Source organism: Canis lupus, chromosome 30, assembly GCF_003254725.2.
Source record: "Canis lupus dingo isolate Sandy chromosome 30, ASM325472v2, whole genome shotgun sequence".
Lineage (NCBI taxonomy): Eukaryota > Metazoa > Chordata > Mammalia > Carnivora > Canidae > Canis > Canis lupus.
Window position 1 is genome coordinate 32,827,131 of NC_064272.1, and position 16,827 is coordinate 32,843,957.

General features: G+C 48.8%; 1 protein-coding gene across 5 annotated transcripts in view; it reads left to right on the plus strand.

Annotated features, from left to right (window-relative positions):
• The window catches only part of CORO2B (coronin 2B), a 140,864-nt gene that overhangs the window by 26,853 nt on the left and 97,184 nt on the right, over positions 1–16,827 (plus strand). Inside the window, exon 1 of one of the 5 annotated variants that reach the window (XM_035708703.2) lies at positions 855–983. The exons of the other annotated variants lie outside the window; for them this stretch is intronic. The gene's annotated coding sequence lies outside the window, so the exon portion shown is untranslated. Of the gene's footprint in view, positions 1–854; positions 984–16,827 lie in introns of those variants that run through there. 5 annotated transcript variants of the gene reach the window in all.

Sequence of the window (16,827 nt, forward strand, 5' to 3'; positions counted from 1 at the left end):
CAAGAGTTTTGAGCTGCTTCTGGGTGGAAGAGGCCATGTGGAAAGCGCGGTTTGGATACAGAAACGTTGAACTGATGGGGATGTTTTGCTAGCTCATGGGTATCGCAGGGCAGAGTGTTTGAAACTGGGACAGACAGAAAAATCTGGAACATAACTTAGCACAGAGTTGCATATGCCCCGGTATCTCTGGTCAGCCTCTGATGGCTCCAGATAGGGGGTGGTTTCTTGAGCAGAGCGGTGGGCATGGAAGACATTTTTGGCATCCCCTGGAGCTGCTGGCACAGGACTGGCACTTTGTAGGTGTTCGATACAGCCTTCATTAACTGTGGATGATTCAGAGCCGAGGAAAGGGTGTCCCATACTGGGGGGGGGGGGACACTACAAAAAGGAGCCTTCTCTCATGTTCTGAGTGTCTCCCGGCTTTCTCTCTGGCTCACCAGGATAAAGACAGACATTGGGGTCTTTTGGAGTCGATGGAGGGGTTAGCAAGGAGTTTCATGGGTTCTGTGGTCAGACGATCATGGGTTCTGTGGGTCAGACGCAGCACAAAGACAATAGCTTGTCCCCCTTCCACAATGTCTGGGGTCCTAGGTAGGATAATGCAAATGATGAGGGGTGACTTGAAGAGCTAAGGGGCTTGAATCATCTGGAAGTTTCTTCGCTCCCTTGTCTGGTGCCTGAACTAAGGTGACGTGACTGACGGCAGGCTCATTTGGGACTGGGGACTGGAGCATCTATACGTGACAGCGCTGTGTGGCTTGGGCTTCCTCATGACATGGTGGCCTAGAGTAGTCAGATTTTTTTTTTTTTTTTTTTTTTACATCATGACTCGGGGCTTCAGAAGCAAGCATTCCAGCAAACAAGATAGAAGAGGCATGGCTTCTTATGACCTAGTGTCACTTCCACACCTGGATTCAAGGGGACCGGACATGGAACCCACCTCCAAGTCTTCTTAAAATGGTACTTCTCTGGCTCTCTCGAAGGTGGGTCAGACTAGATCTCCAGGAGTGGGCACCATCCCGTGTTCATGTGGCTGGCTTTTCTGAGAGCCCACAGCCTTTATCATCTTCCAGTCAAAACTCGGGCTCTGCCTCTGGGCAAACCTCTCCTCTCTCTGCAGCCACCCCCAAACCTGGTGGCTTCCCCAGGGGTGCCTGTGGGTCCAGAGCCAGAAGCCAGAGCCTGTCCTGTGACCTGAGCTGTGCAGTCCCCAGGGTCGGTCTCCTATGGCAGCTACCACGGCCAGACCCCAGCAGTGGTGGTCACAGTCTCCAGGCCTCCTGGGGAAATAGCCAGCAAGGCCGGCTCTCCGTCCCCATGCTCTGCTCCCCTGGCCGGGCCAATCCGAGCAGGCTGACCTTCTGGCTGGCAGGGAGCCTGGCTCTCTCCACCTTCTCAGGTGTGTGTGTGCGTGTGCACATGGCGGGGCGCACTTCTGTTTTTCAAGGATTTGGAGGGGAATGAATTTTTGGAGAATGACATGAAGACCCAAGTCAGAGAAATGCCCCCCAACTTCTTCCCCCTTCCTTCTAGCCTAGAGAGGAACCACCCCCCCTGGAACCAGAACCCCAAACCCTGAGTAATTGGGGCCTCCAGGCTTCGTTCTCCACCCCTCCCCTGCCAGACTCCTGGTGGCCCTTTCTCAGGAGTGAGGGGGCTGCAGGAGGGGACTTGGAGTTCTTCCTCTTGTCATCATCATCATCGCCATTATTCGCCACCTCCTGGGTGCACGATTCCAGCCCCCCACCCATCCATTCAAGTGTTGCAGCAGTATTTACTAAAGCTGCGGGAGCAAGAAGTCCAGTCCAGCTGTCCTCAGGTGGCAGCAGTGGAAAGGGCCGAGGGCATGGGTGCTAGCACAGTGTGCCTGGGGAGCAGGGAAGGGGTCACAGACGAGCAGTGTTGACCTGTGCCCCTGGAGGGCAGGGGGTGGGGGGGCGCAGGGGCTGGGATGTGGTCCCAGCAGGTGGGGAACGGAGAGGGGGAGGAAGCTATGGGTGACTGGAGTGACCTGAGTGTGGGGCCTCGTCCCAGGGTGCAGGCACCCTGCAGGGGCACATTTGCTCCATGGAGAGAATTAGCCCTCACCCGCCAGCATTCCGCTCTTGAGCCTTTCCTAGCAGAGGGGAAGAGGGTTTGGTGACCTGGCTCACACACACCGGGCGGTAGGAATGGGCTTTCATCCCTCTCCTGGCGAGGGTCTATGTTTAAGGAGGCGCTGGCTGTGTGAGCTCCGGGATGAGGGGATCCCCACAATGAGCATCTAGTAGGTGGTAACAGGCATTTGAACCATCGTGGGGTCAATGGAAAGAAGAGGTGTGTGCGGAGTCGGGGAGTATCCAGGGCTCCATCTTCTCTCTGCTGCTGGCCGCCCCCAGCCCCTTCCCATGCCTGGCCTAACACTCAGGTGCTGCTGGCCCTTGGCCTCGTCACTCCCATTCTTTACCTGGAGCATCCTATGTGACTTAACCAAAGGCCTAAGAGCTACGGGTAGAAGGCTGCTGCTCGAGCTGCCCCGGGGTGAGCTGGGGTCAGTTGGTGAGGACGTGGGATTGAGAGCCGCTTTGCACCGCACGCGGTGTGGATGGGCCTTCTGGGCCTCATCACTGGCTGTGATGGCAGATGGGATGGAATGGGGCGGGGGAGCCCAGAGATCCCACTCGGTACACTGGCTTGACCTGGAATCCACATGAGTCATCCACATTGGCCCCCTAGCCCATCCCCGAGGGGCCCCATCATTGTGCAACCAGCCTCTCCCCTCCACCCACCAGTTTTCTTAGTGGAAACCCGGCCAGAGACTCAGGCACAGAGAGAAAATCGGATGTGGTGATTATTCCAGTTGTTAGTCAAAATTAACTAGGTGGCTATTTACTGAGCACCCCCTACAAGGTGAGCCTTGGAGATGTGTCAGAAATGGACCCTGTCCTCAGGAGGCCAGCAGCGCTCAGTAAATGTAAACGGGTAGAGACCAGAAGAGGAGCTAGGGCCTCGCAGGAAAGCACATGGTCTCCAGTGCCCGGCTTAGGAAGCAGGCGCTGAGCCACTCCCTGACCCCGTGGGGGATGAGCTGGAGGCAGGCTCAGATCCTGGGTGCACCCCTTCACTGCCTACCCTAGATTTGACATCCCAGACCAGTCGCCTCCTGACCCCGTCTTCCCAGGCTGGTCCCCTGCGCCCTGATCTCCAGACGCCCTGTTCCAGCAACAAGCTCCCTGCTCGTTCCCAAATGGCCCATGAACTTCATCCGCTGTCCACTCATGCCTTTGCTCCTCTACGCCAAATGCCACCCCTCCCTCCCTTGCCCCTGGTTCTGTATTCCGAATCTGGAATCTGAGTTAAGCTTCAGGCAGATTCCCATGCCCGCTTTTCCTCGAATCCTTCCCCATCTTTCTATTGGAATTAATCAGTCATTGTCCCGCCTCCTGCCCAGCATGGCAGTTAGTTGTCCAGCTCAGGCACTTACTGGATTGTGAGCAAAAGTAGTGCCTTTTTTTTTTTTTTTTTTTTTTTTAAGAGGGAAGATGAGACATAGTGGGTTAACCTGAGTTAGGCTCTCAACTCAACTACTTACTAACTTATGTCCTTGTGCAGATGACCTAATAAGCCTGAAACTCAGTTCTGTTGTCTGTAGAATGGGGACAATATAGTACCTGCCTCCTAGGATTGTCACTAATCATCGGGGCAGCTTGGTGCCTGATGAGTTATTGTATGTTCTGTAGGTGTGTCCCCCCTCCCATTCTGCTTTGCAGTCCTTTGGTCCTAATGCTGTGCCTTGCATAGATAATATGTTCAGTAATCGTTTGATGAATAAAATGAGTGGCTTGAGCCCAGAAAAAAACCTCAAAGCATATACAGTCAGCTAATTTTTGATAAGGACGCCAAGAATGTACACAGTGGGAAAGACAGTCTCTTCAGTGGTATTGGGAAAACTGGGTATCCACATGCCAAACAATGAAATTGGACCCTTATCTTGAAGCACACATAAAAGTCAACTCAAAATGGATTTAAAGACTTAAATGTAAGACATGAAACTGTAAACATTCTGGAGAAAAAAAAAAAAAAGAAGGAGAAAGCTCCTTTACGTTGGCCTTGGCAGTGATGTTTTTGGATATCCAAAACACCAAAGCTCAGACAACCAAAGCAAAAATAAACAATTGGGATTACGTCAAACTAAAAAATCCTGCAAAGCAAAGGAAACCATCTACAAAATGAAAAGGCAGTCTACAGACTGGGAGAAAAAACTTTCAAACCATATATCTGATAAGAGGTTAATGTGCAAAAATATACAAGGGACTCCTACAACTCAATAGCAAAAAGACAAACAGCCTCATTTTAAAAATTGAGCAAAGAATTTGAAGAGACGTCTTTTCCAAGAGCAATCTACAAATGGCCAACAGGTACATGAAAAGGTGCTCACCATGACTCATCATCAGAGGAATGCAAATCAGAACCATAATGAGATATCACCTCACACCTGTTCAGATGGCTAGTGTCAGATAATAAAATAAAAGATAACAAAACAAAACAAAAAAGATAACATGTGTTGGCTTGGATGGAGAGAAGAGGAAACACTCGGGGCATGTTGGTGGGGATGTAAATGGGTCCAGCCACTATGAAGAATAGCATGGAAGTTCCTCAAAAAACTAAAAATAGAAATCCCATATGATCCAGCAATTCCTCTTCTGGGTATACAGCCAAAGGAAATGAAGTCAGTACTTTGAATAGATATCTGCACCCCCATGTTCACATCATTATATACAATAGCCAAGATATGGAAGCCACCTAAGTTTCCATCAGGGGTGAAGGGATACAGAATTTGTGACATGTTTGATATGTGTGTGTGTGTGTATATGGAACCAGACCAAGACTCCACCTTAAAGAAGGAGATCCTGCCATTTGTGACAACACAGATGAACCTGGAGGGCCTTGCACTATGTGAAATAAGCCAGGCACAGGATGAAAAAAAAATGCATGATCTCACTTACATGTAGAGTCTAAAGAGCCAAATTCATAAAGGCAGAGAGCGGAATAGTGGTTACGACGGGTAGGGATGGGATGGGGTGGGGGGCAGGTAATGGGGAGATGTTGGTCAAAGGGTGCAAAGTGGCAGTTCTATGGGATGAATAAGTCTAGAGATAGCATGGTGACTCTAGTTAATCATATTATATTAAAACCTGGAAATTAAAAAAAAATAAAAATAAAAAATAAAAAATAAAACCTGGAAATTTGCTAAGAGTAGATTTCAGGTGCTCTCCCCATATGCGAGAGTGCGCACACACACATGCACACACACGCTAACTGTAGAAAGATGTTGATTAGCTTGGCTTTGGTGACCATTTCACTACACACACACACACACACACACACACACACAAAATCATTATGTTGTACACCTTAAATATATACAACTATTATTTAAAAATAAAATAATTTTCTTTAATGAAATGAGCTTTAATGAGCTACTTGATTGAGTTGCATCTGTTTCGGAACCATAAGATGTCCGAGTCAGAAGGGACCTTAAAGATCACTTGGGTTCTGCTCTCCATTCATATTTCCTGAAACTGACCACTGGAGAGCACATGATGATGTACTGAAGGTCACTTTAAAGAGTCGCAATGTGAATCTTAGTCTCCTGGTCCCCTTCCAAGACTCTGACCATTCCCGACATTTGGCTGGTCCCTTGGGGCCACTGAGCATGGGCACTACCAGGATGTGGATCCTTTGTTATAATCCTGCATCTTCATGCTCCTCTGCTCTTCCCCGCCCCACCCTTTTGTCCTACTCATCCAAATACCTCTAGGAGGTTTGGCACAACATCCAAAGATGGTAGAGACCTGGCTTTCCCTGGCTCTGCAGGGATGCAGTTTTGCTCCAGCTTGCTGATTCCTCTGGGAAAACTTGTGCCCTTTGCTTTAGTCTCACGTCCCTTCTGCATTTTCCCTGATGTCCCCTCCTCACATACATCCCTCTTACTTGCCCATCCCTCCCTATCCCTTTGCCCCTTCCCAAAGCACCCTGTGCCTTTAAGTTCTGTTGAAAGAAACCTGGCCTCAGCCTAGATCCTATGTCCATCTTCTATACCTGAGAGTACGTCTCTCCCAGAGTCCCATCTCTCAGGGAACTTTTCATTTTCCTTATTCAAATGGCTTATCACCTTGCAGAGTGTGATACTCTACTCCCCAGTAGAAGGATTCCAGCTTCTGTGAGGCAGCTTTGGGAGGCCAATGTGCCATCAGGCTTATCCAGAATGTTCACATCTAGAAACAGAGCGACAGAGTGAAAATAGTCTTTAGACCATCCTGTCCCTTGACTCCAACAGAGATACCAACCAACACCCAGACATGTCAGGTAGCACCTTTCATTCGACACCCTGGAAGGGGCCAAGGAAAAACCCCGAGAGGGAGCACAAAAGAAGCATTTTGCACAAGGCTTTATTTGTGTTGGCAAAAAAATTGGGAAATATTCCACGTACATCCATGAACATTTCATGAACAACAACCAAGCTAAACCAACTGCGGTTCTTCAACACAAGGATATGCACCCCAGGCACTGAGTACAACTCATGGGGACAGTCTCTGTATAGACGTGTGTGTGCTCACCATGGTTCTATCTGTTCCACTGTATTCGTTTCTACATTGACTTTTAAAATTACAATATCTTTTTTAGATTATACAAGTGACATTTTCTCATTCTGGAAATTTGGAAAATCAGAACACCGTAAAGATGGAAATAAAATATCACCCTTTAGCCTACTCTCTCAGGGTACTACCCTTTGTATTTTAGGCTTTCTCCTTTCACTTAGATTTTTTTTTTCCTCTGAGTGTATGTGAGCTTATCCTACCCTGTGCATTTATTATTATGATATTGTATCGAGAGCATTCCTCCATGGTATTATTTACACCATATTTCATTGATTATAATATTTTTTTTACATTTTGTGATCCCTGAAATTGCAATTGTATTTTCAATTGATAGCATGTTGCAGTTAATGACTTCATTTTTTTTTCCTCTGAATAATATAAAGTAATGGTCAGTCCTAGAAGTGGTTGATTTAGATTTGATGAAATGTGGTATATCCTTTTTATGTTTGTGGAACAGTCTATCCTATAAACGTGAACATACTTGATTTTTTTAAGATTTTTTATTTATCATTTGAGAGAGAGCAAGAGAGAGCATGAACAGGTGGGGAGGGGCAGAGGCAGAGGGAGGAGCAGACCTCCCCCCATCCCTCCGCCGAGCACGGACCCCGATGTGGGGCTTGATCACAGGTCATGAGATCATGACCTGAGCCAAATGCAGACACTTAATGGACTGAGCCACCCAGGCGCCCCAACATAGTTGATTTTATCAACCTCTTATTATTGGACATTTAGGTGGGTCCAATTTTCGACTTTTAAGTAATATCCAATATGTGAAATGCATCCCATTGATCGTTGTTTATTGGGGTGGATTCTTAAGAATAGATACAATGAGACAAAATGAATGAAGATTTTAAAGGCTCTTGATGTCTTTTCCATATACATGTTGACAAGGACCAAAAGTGAATATAGAGGGATAAAGATAGGCATTGAATTTAGCAAGTTCTTATTTTCTATGCAGTTCTTTGTGTGCAGACATTGAAATGATGATCGTAAGGCCAAATCAGCAGTAACTCCACTTATTTATGGGGGTAGTGTGCAAGGAGGAGGAAGAGAGAATGGGAGAGAACTTAGGAGACTGAGAAATGCCCAGCACTGCAGGGGAGCCCTCAAATCCTGGAATGGATGATGGAGGAGGGAGTGCTTTGATCTGAGGTCTGGGGTGGGCAGGAGAGCTGTGGGGATGAGGGGAGGTCATTTGGTCGGATTTTGCATACTGCTAATTTCTGGGAGCCAGGCTCTCCCACTAGCTGGAGCACAACATCTAGAAAGCCCATTAACGGAGTGGGGCCAGGAAACCCGGGTTCCAGCCGTGGCCTGCTGGTAACTTACTCTCTAGCTGCTGACCTTGAACACACATGACTTGTTTCCCCCTCCATAAATGAGGGAGTGGGATTGGATGATTTGGGGATTCCTCCAGTGTGTAGATCGATAGCTTGGGAGTGCCCAACATGTGGGGAGAGACAGATGGCAGCGCCTGGTTTATAACCCATCTCGGCCCTCCCCACCCCACTTGTTCCTTGGGGCCTAGAACAACTTCCTTGGCATCTCTTACCAAGGCAGAACAACAGAGCCATTAACCACCCCCGGGCCTGCACAGGGAATTGGCATGGCCGGGCTTAGCACAACATGGGACTCCCCTCCCTAACTGCACCAACACTGATGACTCCTCAGAGAAACCCATCATCTTCTCTTCTTGCCCAGAATTTCCAGGAGAGGCCATGGGATTGACAAGACTCTAGTCCTGGCTCGTGTGCCGTGTCTTCCCTGGCTTTTCTGAAGCACAAGACAGACACCCCCCGACCCCCACCCGCACCCCTGGAGTCATGAAAGAGTGAGAAATGGGATCAGAAATAGGATTTCGGTTCGGGCTGGTCTTTAAAGGCCATAAACATGGCATAAAGTGGCATAAACAAAATTGAAGTTGATTTCTCTCTTACATTGCATCTAGATAGAAGAATCTGGGCTGTTAAGGCGGCTCTCCTTTCCAGAGGGCTCAGGGCCCAGGTTCCTTCTGTCTTTTAGCTCTGTCATCTAAGATGGCTCACCCCATGTCCCTGTTTCTACCTAGGGGGAGGGGGAAGGGGGGGAAAGGACTCCCCCTTCCTTTACAGGAAGGTACCTGGAGTTGCCACTGTGGCACTATTGCTCATATCTTATTGACCAGAACTTTCATCACATGATTACACATTTGGCTGCAAAGATGGCTGGGAAATGTAGTCTTTTTCCCTGCTAAAAATTGAGACTCTCTTACTATAAGAATAGGACAGAACTGGGGTGGGGGTGGGGGTGCGGGTTGGGGGCGTAGTAAGCAAGCTCTGGGGAAAAAAAGAGATTTTAAAGCCTGGAGCTTCAGGGGCTCCAAATAGCTGCATGATAGCGGCAGCAGCAGCTTATTAAAATGGCTTACCAAATTGAGATTTATCAAAATAGATTGAAACTGGCTCTTCCCCTTCTCAAACTCCACACTCCTTCCCTCCTTTATCTCTATGCAGCAAATCTTGGAGGACTAGTCTTCAGTCCACTGGTGAGTGGCAAGGCGCTCCCTGAACGGGTTGAGAACAGATTCAGAATTGCCAGCTTTTTCTTGGATTCTTAAGAGCCAGGGAAGCCCAATTCCACAGATTTGTATTTTAACACACAACCAAAGACTGCTTACAAATATCCCCCTGTATGCGGGGCACCTGGGTGGCTCAGTGGTTGGGTGTCTGTCTTTGCCTCAGGTCGTGATCCTGGGGCCCTGGGATCGAGTCCCACATTGGGCTCCCCACAGGGATCCTGGTTCTCCCTCTGCCTGTGTCTCTTTCTCTGTGTCCGTCATGAATAAATAAATAAAATCTTTTAAAAACCCAACCAAATATCCTCCTGTATCAAACAAGGGTGATCAAACCATGGTATTTGTAAACCCATGTTGTTACATTTGCAGAGTTTATTGGGGCCTTGAAATCAGCATCCTACCAAGACCTTGGCAAGGTCCAGCTATTGACAGCTGGAACTCCCAGAAATCTCAGTAAGGTCTTTTAGCCTCAGTGTCATCTTGACCTGGCCCCAGTGTCCAATTGCTGCTTTCCCTGCTTTTTAATGATCAATTGCTGTAAGTTTAGCACCATCACTATTGATTTAGTTTGTGGTGGGTTGTGTAGTGAACTACCTGGGAGTGGTACTTATTTGCATATTTGAAACCTAGAATTTTTCATTAATTGCTGTGTTTTAAAGTGTCACCTGTGGACCACCAGTTTTGGGATCTTTTAGTTACATGTTAGAAAATGCAGATTTCTGGGCTCTCACCCAGACATCCTGAATCAGCATCTCTGGGAGCAGGCCCCAGAATAAACATCTCCATGCTGGTGAGAGCCTCTGAACACATTTTGAATGTGTTTCTTTGATGGTTCAAAGACGAATCTCATGGGCCCTTATTGCTAAAGCATCTATACATGTAAATTGCCCAATTCTGCTTATATGAGTTGGGCTGCATGTGGATTTATCCACTGAAGTACTTTGCAACAGAAAGGGTGCTGTTTTAGCACATAAAATTGTGCTTCTTTTAAGTGTAGATGATTCATAACTCCCCTCTCTTATTTTCTGTTATCCCCACTTTGCTCTTCCACTGATATGTGGGCATGTTAATGTGAGGGGCCTCTGTGCCAGCCAAAATCAGAAACCATTGCCCGAGAAAGACCCCAAGAAGCACAGTGAACCCTGATGGATGGTAACACCTGATGGTGAAACTCTTTTAAAGAAGAAAACATGAAGACCAGGACAAAGAGGGGTGCTAGATGGCTCTTCGTAGGTCACAAGGGAGAAGTGGCTAAGCCTGTGAATTAAGATGGGGCTGGAGGCTGCACTTGAAGGCAGTTGGGAGGATTTCAGGACTCCCGGGGCTGTCTGGGGACTGCCTTCCTCTCCACCCTTGCACTGACTGTTGGGGGAAGGGCTGCTTCCAGGGCCCCAGCAGGCCCCAGCAGGCCCTTTATCCGCTGCCCTCAGCTCTGACTGGGGCATTGTGTCCTGGCTGTGTCCCTCACAGCCTCTTAGTGACGGGCCTGTTGTCCAAGATGGGCCCGCGGCTGGTCCGGGCCTGCGCCCATGTATTATGCATCAACAGCTCAGACAAAGCTTCTGTGTGTGGGAGCCCAGTAGGGTGGGGGCTTGGCCCCCCACAGAGTCCTGTTTACCAGGCACTGGATGCCCAGAGGGTGGGATGGTGGTGGGTGCTGTGTACAGGAGGTGGGATCTGCAGAGAGGAGAGAGGTGTGGCATCATGGATGGCAGTACAGGCCTTCCTGGCTGCAGCAGGAGGGATGGCCTCCTTCTAGTTCAGGCCAGCAGGGAAACCATCCCTCCACCACCAGGGTCCCAGGCCTGCTGTGTATACACTGCTAGGTCATTAACAGAGGCGGTCCGGCTAACCCTGGCCCAACTAGCCAGTAATTTCCTGGGGTACCTGTGGTGTGGCCTGAGGGCATTGGCATCCAGGAGGCAGGACTAATGCCAACCTTCCTAATCAGAGCGGCTAGAGAATCAGTCATTCCCCCTGGGTGGGGAGCCTTCTTGAGGGGGTCAGGCAGGTTTCGCTCCTCTCCGTATCATGAACTCAGGGCCCTAGTGCATGGCAACAACGCAGTAGGTGTTTGTGGACTAAGAAAGGGTTTTTGAGCTTTCATGGTGGACTCAAGGGTTCAGGCTCAGAGGAAAAACAGAGGGAAGATGCGTAGCCCTCCTTTATATGCTGACCTAGCCTGATGGAAGACATAAACCCGACCTAGATGAGGAGGGAGATGGCATTTTCTTTCTTTTTACAGATTTACTTATTTCTTTAAGAGAGGGAGGGGCAGAGGGCGAGGGAGAGAGTCTTAAGCAGACTCTGCGCTGAGCACGGAGCCCGACAGGGGCTCAGTCTCACGACCCTGGGATCAGGACCTGAGCCGCAACCAAGAGGCAGATGCTTCACCGCCTGCACCACTGAGAGCCAGACCCGCCGGGGGGTTAACACACAGGGTTCGCTCCCTCCTGTGGGGCCCTGTCCAGAGAGACCTGTTCTCCATTCTGTGCTGGAAGGACCCCTCATCCGCTGCCCACAGCTCTGACTGCAGCGCATCGCCTTGTGCCTCAGACCGGTTGAACTGGGCTTGGTTAGGGACCGTCCCCTGGCCGAGACTGCTCAAGGGCGACTCTACAACTTGCGCATTGGTAGCACACAGTGCCATGATGGGCGTACCTGGGTTGCTGCTGGGGACATGACTAATCAGAATGAGCTCAGAAGCCTTTTCAAAATAAGACATGCCCCTCTTCTCTACCACCCAGATGCTGATGTACATTTATAAGGGGGAGGAGGGTTACAAATCTTGGGCAGGATGTATAAAGCTTGAAAAAGCTTCCCTTTTGTCCTAGTTCCTCCTCAGACAGGTATTTAGCCTTATTTTTAGTGTTATTTATAGATTTTCGAATTTGACTGTGACTCCAACAAAAGAACAAGGCTTTTGCTCAAGGTCACCCAGCGCCCAAGGGGGGCTTGCTGCCTGGCCCGCTGGCCTCTCTGCTATGCCTCACTCCCTTAGAAGCAGGTGTTGCCCTGGATCCAGATTCAAACCTCCAGCTGGAAGCCGTGGGCAATTGGGTGAGTCTCCCAGGCCGTGGCTGGGATGATTGTGACGAGCTGCAAGCGTGGCCGGTCAGCACGTGGGCCAGAACACACGCAGGGAAGCCCATGCTCCGGCGTCTGTGCGATTCCCGTGTGTCAGGGCCTGGCACTACCCAGGGCCCAAGGTCTGGGTCTTGTCTCCTGGGCACTGGTGGCGGTGTCATGGGCACACGCAGGGAACAATTACAGTTTGCTGACGTGCATTGAGTTCTGGAACCAAACACACAGGCCGGCTATTTCCAATTGCATGGATCCGAGAAGGCTTTCGGGACGGGGGTTTGAAAGGAGGATCGGGAGAGGCCAGCCTGAGGGGAGAATGCCGTGCGTGTGTGCATGTGAGTGTGTATATGCTTCTCTGTAGATGTGTGTGCATGTGTGCACGTGCGTGTGCGTGCATGCACATGTGCAGAAGTGTGTGCTGTGTGCATGCGTGCGTGTTCATTCACAGCAAATTCTGCGATCCCAGATGACAGATGACTGGATGACTGGCCCATCTTGTTGATGGACAAAGACAGAAGAGATAAAGAAATAGGATCGAATCCTTGAGGGATGATTGAGTGTTGGGCTGGGGAAGGTGGACGTTATTCTCCTGGTGGAGGGATATTGAAAGTGTCAGAGCAGAAGATATGGTCAGAGGTGTTGTATTTTTGCTTGGAAGAACTCTCCAAGGGTGAAATAAAGGGTGTCAGGGAGAGGGGAAGGGAAGGGACGAGCATATGCACACAGTTACTTAACTTACCTTCTCCTTTGGATGTGGAGAGCTGTAACCATGGTTACCAGATGAGGCTCCAGGGCTCTGAGGGGTTAGGAAAACCGCCCAGGAATCATTGGGACTGAGTCACATCTGGCCTGTGCTTCCCCACGACATCAGCTCCCTCCCGTTCTGCAAAGCAGCACAGGTGGCCCCGGGGAAGTGGCATCAGAAATGGGGACAGAGGGGGAGGAGAGGCATGTCGGCCACTGTGACCTCTTGTCTCTGCAGGTCCTGGAGCTGGGCCCGACACCACCTCTCAGTCTTGAAAGGGACCTTTCATGCTTTTCCAGACCCTTTCTCCCGTCTAATGGGGTATTTGGCCTCTCTTCTCTCTTGGTCTTGGAACCAAGGGACTTGGTTCTAGTCCCAGTTCTGCCACTAGCCTGCTGTGTGACCTTGAGCGAGTCACTTGCCCTCACTGGGCCTCCACGTTGCCACCTATGGAATGAAGAGCGGCGTGCATGCATGTCTGGGGGGGGGGGCTGCGTGTATATGGGTGACAGTGTGCGCTTGCATGCGTTCCTTCTCAGCTGGACCAGATGCACTTTAGGCCTTTCCACACTGTGTTCCCTCCCCAGGGGGTCGGCGATGCTGGCATCATCACTCCCATCTTCTAGAAGATGATAGTGGAGTCTTGGGAGAGGATCCTCAGTAAGTGGGGACTAAGCCATACTGTTCTTTTCCACCCACACCCGACAGCCTCAATTCGGAAATCCATCCCGGGGTGATCACCGTCCTGCTGGTGGGTCCTGTGGCTGAACACGGGGGTTTATACTTGAACCTCAGGTGCCTGGGTTGCCCTAGTAAATATGCTATTCTGAATTACTGGATTTTCAGTTCACTTCAGTAATCTTTATTGAGAGGCACCTGGGTGGCTCAGTCGGTTAAGCGTCTGTCTTCGGCTCAGGTCATGATCCCAGGGTCCCAGGATGGAGCCCTACATTGAGACTTTTTGCTCAGTGGGGAACCTGCTTCTCCCTCTCTCTCTACCACTCCCCCTGCTTGTGCTCTCTCTCTCAAATAAATAAATGAAATCTTTAAAATAATAATATTTATTGAAAAACAAAAACAAACAAAATAATGTTAATTGAGTATCTACTACGTGCCAGGCTCTGTGCTAAGTACGGGGACAGGAGTGAACCTGGCTTGCTCCCTGGCCTCTGGAAACCCACAATGAGTGCTGTAGCATCCAGACATTTTTGGGCTATGACTTGTAGATGGAGAATCACTTTATGTTGTGACCACGAGTTCACACACGCACATGCACACACAGATATATATTATATATACCAAACCGAAGCAAGAGGCAGGCCATGTACTCTGATGTTTTTTGATCTTTTCTACTCTGTCTCATTTTTTTTTTCACTGCTGGTAACATCCTACCACTTTGATTTCATGGTCTGCTGGTAGGAGGTGACCTTCCGGGGTGAGAAACATGGATTGAGTGTTGCGTATAGTGCGCATACGGTATTGCATGTAAATTAGGTGCTGTGGGAAAAGAGAACAAGGATGGGTTCTTTTGATTGGAAAAATCAAGGAAGGCCCCCAGTTTGAATGGCACTTGAGCGAGGTCTGGATGAATGATGGGATTTCAGTCAACAGAGAAAGGGGAAAGCCAGCTGGGCCGCAGCAACAGCCCAAGCACAGGCCAGGAGACAGGAGTGCACCAGTGCACAGCTCACACTGAAGCATCTGGCAGGCACTTTGCCTGGCTTTACCACACTCAGTTCTCATAATAAGTCTAGGAGACAAGAACTCTCTATACCTTCATGTCATGGATGAGGAAATTGAGACTCAAATAAGTACTGGAACACATGGCTACTAAGCAGTGGAACCCAGCTTTGAACTCAGGCAGTTCTAAATATGAAGTTCCTAAAGATATGACCCTGCAGATATATGGGGGCTAATTCATGGGGATGCTTGAATACAAGCCTGAGAATGTTTCATTTCATTCTAGAGGGAAGAGAAAAAAAAATTATACGTTTTCCAAAAGGGAAAGTGATATGATCAAAGCTTTATTTGTGGGAAGACTACGAGCATAGGAGATGGGCTCAAGGAAAGACAGGGACACGGGTCATGAGACAGGAGCAGCATCTTCCTGTTCAGGTCAGGAGCTCCTTATGTCATTATGTCATATTATGTCATATTTATCTCAGTGTAGTTAAGGTACATGGCTCATATATCACAGAAAAGGAGAATAAATCATGTTTCCCTTTTTACTTTGGCTGCTAGGAAGCTCAGAGTTCCAATCCATGGTGCTCTTCCATGGAGCATTCCAAGGGCTCCAGTGAGCCTTTTATGTATTCGTTTTGCCTTGTCTTAATTCTCTTACTCTCACTTTCATCACCACTTGATTTTTCACCCCACTGTAACGTATGCATTTTGGTATGCCTTAAAGCAGTCCTTCAATGAAATAAAAAGAAAACACAGGTGTAATCAGAGAGGTGTTTCGTTTTGGGGGGTTTTTTGGTTTTTTTTTTTTTTTTTTGGTCTTTGGCTTTGATTTTTGGTTTTTGGTTTGGTTTGGTTTTTGTTTTTGAGACAAGATTGGAAGCTTCTGGAGAGTAGGGACTGGCTTACCAGCTCCTGGATCCCAGAGCTGGGTGCCAGGTGAGTGCATCAGGTTGCTGTACGCTTTGGGCTCTCAGAGGTGAGAGGGGCCCGAAGGCGCCTTTCTCCCTCTGTTTCTCAAGTACTGACATGAACCACCAGCGATGTACAAGATGTTTCCACTAGGGCCTTGATGAACGTGGTTTGGTTTAATCATCACCTATTTATTTAATGTGTATTAGAAAAACACCTCGAATCATTTCCATCATGAATAAAATAACTTAAAATGAGGCTAAGCAGATACTTAAATTTCTCAACTTTAAGGGTCAAAGTAAACAATATTCTTTATTAATCTTTTAAAAATTTTTAAGTGATCTCTACACCCAACGTGGGGCTTGAACACACAACCCCAAGATCAAGCTTGAGCAGGCCAGGCGCCCCTAAACAAAATTATCTTTTTTTTTTTTTTAATTCTTAAATAAATATGGTTTAGGTGATTTCTAGAGATGGCAAAACAGCGTTGGCAGTGGTACATAAAATCAGGAAGTTTGGCATAATATCAGGAAGTTTGGTGAACATGGATTCATTTTAACCCCTCATCTAACAAATGACCAAACAGAAGCCCAGAAAACCCTCATCCTGGGGTCCTATAGGAGTGAAGAGAGGCTTCCCCTTCTCATCAGGCCCCACACCGTGTGCTGAACCATTTTTATGTTTCCAAAATGCCTTCTGTCTTCTACTTACTTACTCCTTTTACCCCAGCCCTACAGGGCAGACAGAGCAGGAGTTATAGTTTCTCCCATTTTGTGGATGAACAAACTGAGCCCCAGCACGAGGAGGGGCCTGCCGTCACCCAGCCAGCTTTGGGGGGACCGGAGTTAGAATAGTTCTGGGCCTTCCCACCGTGTGTCAGGCACAGCCGGGTGGGGAGCCAGCTTCTGTGTTGAAATCCCCCAACCAATGGTAGAAAGTCGACCAGGGTGAAGACAAGCAGTCCCCTGGCCTGTCTCCCCCGGGAGCAGCCCGAGCCATACCTCACTGCAGAGTCCACCCTGCTCCACTTACGGGAAGGTACTGCTTTCCAGAGGATGTCCCCGCTTGCTCACTGGTGGGCTTGGTGGCTCTGCTCGGTGTGGACAGATGATCAAGGGGCAGTGAGTGCACCCTGCTGTGACCACCGCAGGCACGCGCCCTGTGTGGGACCCCCTGGCCACGAGTAACGAGACCACAGCATTTATTGGCCG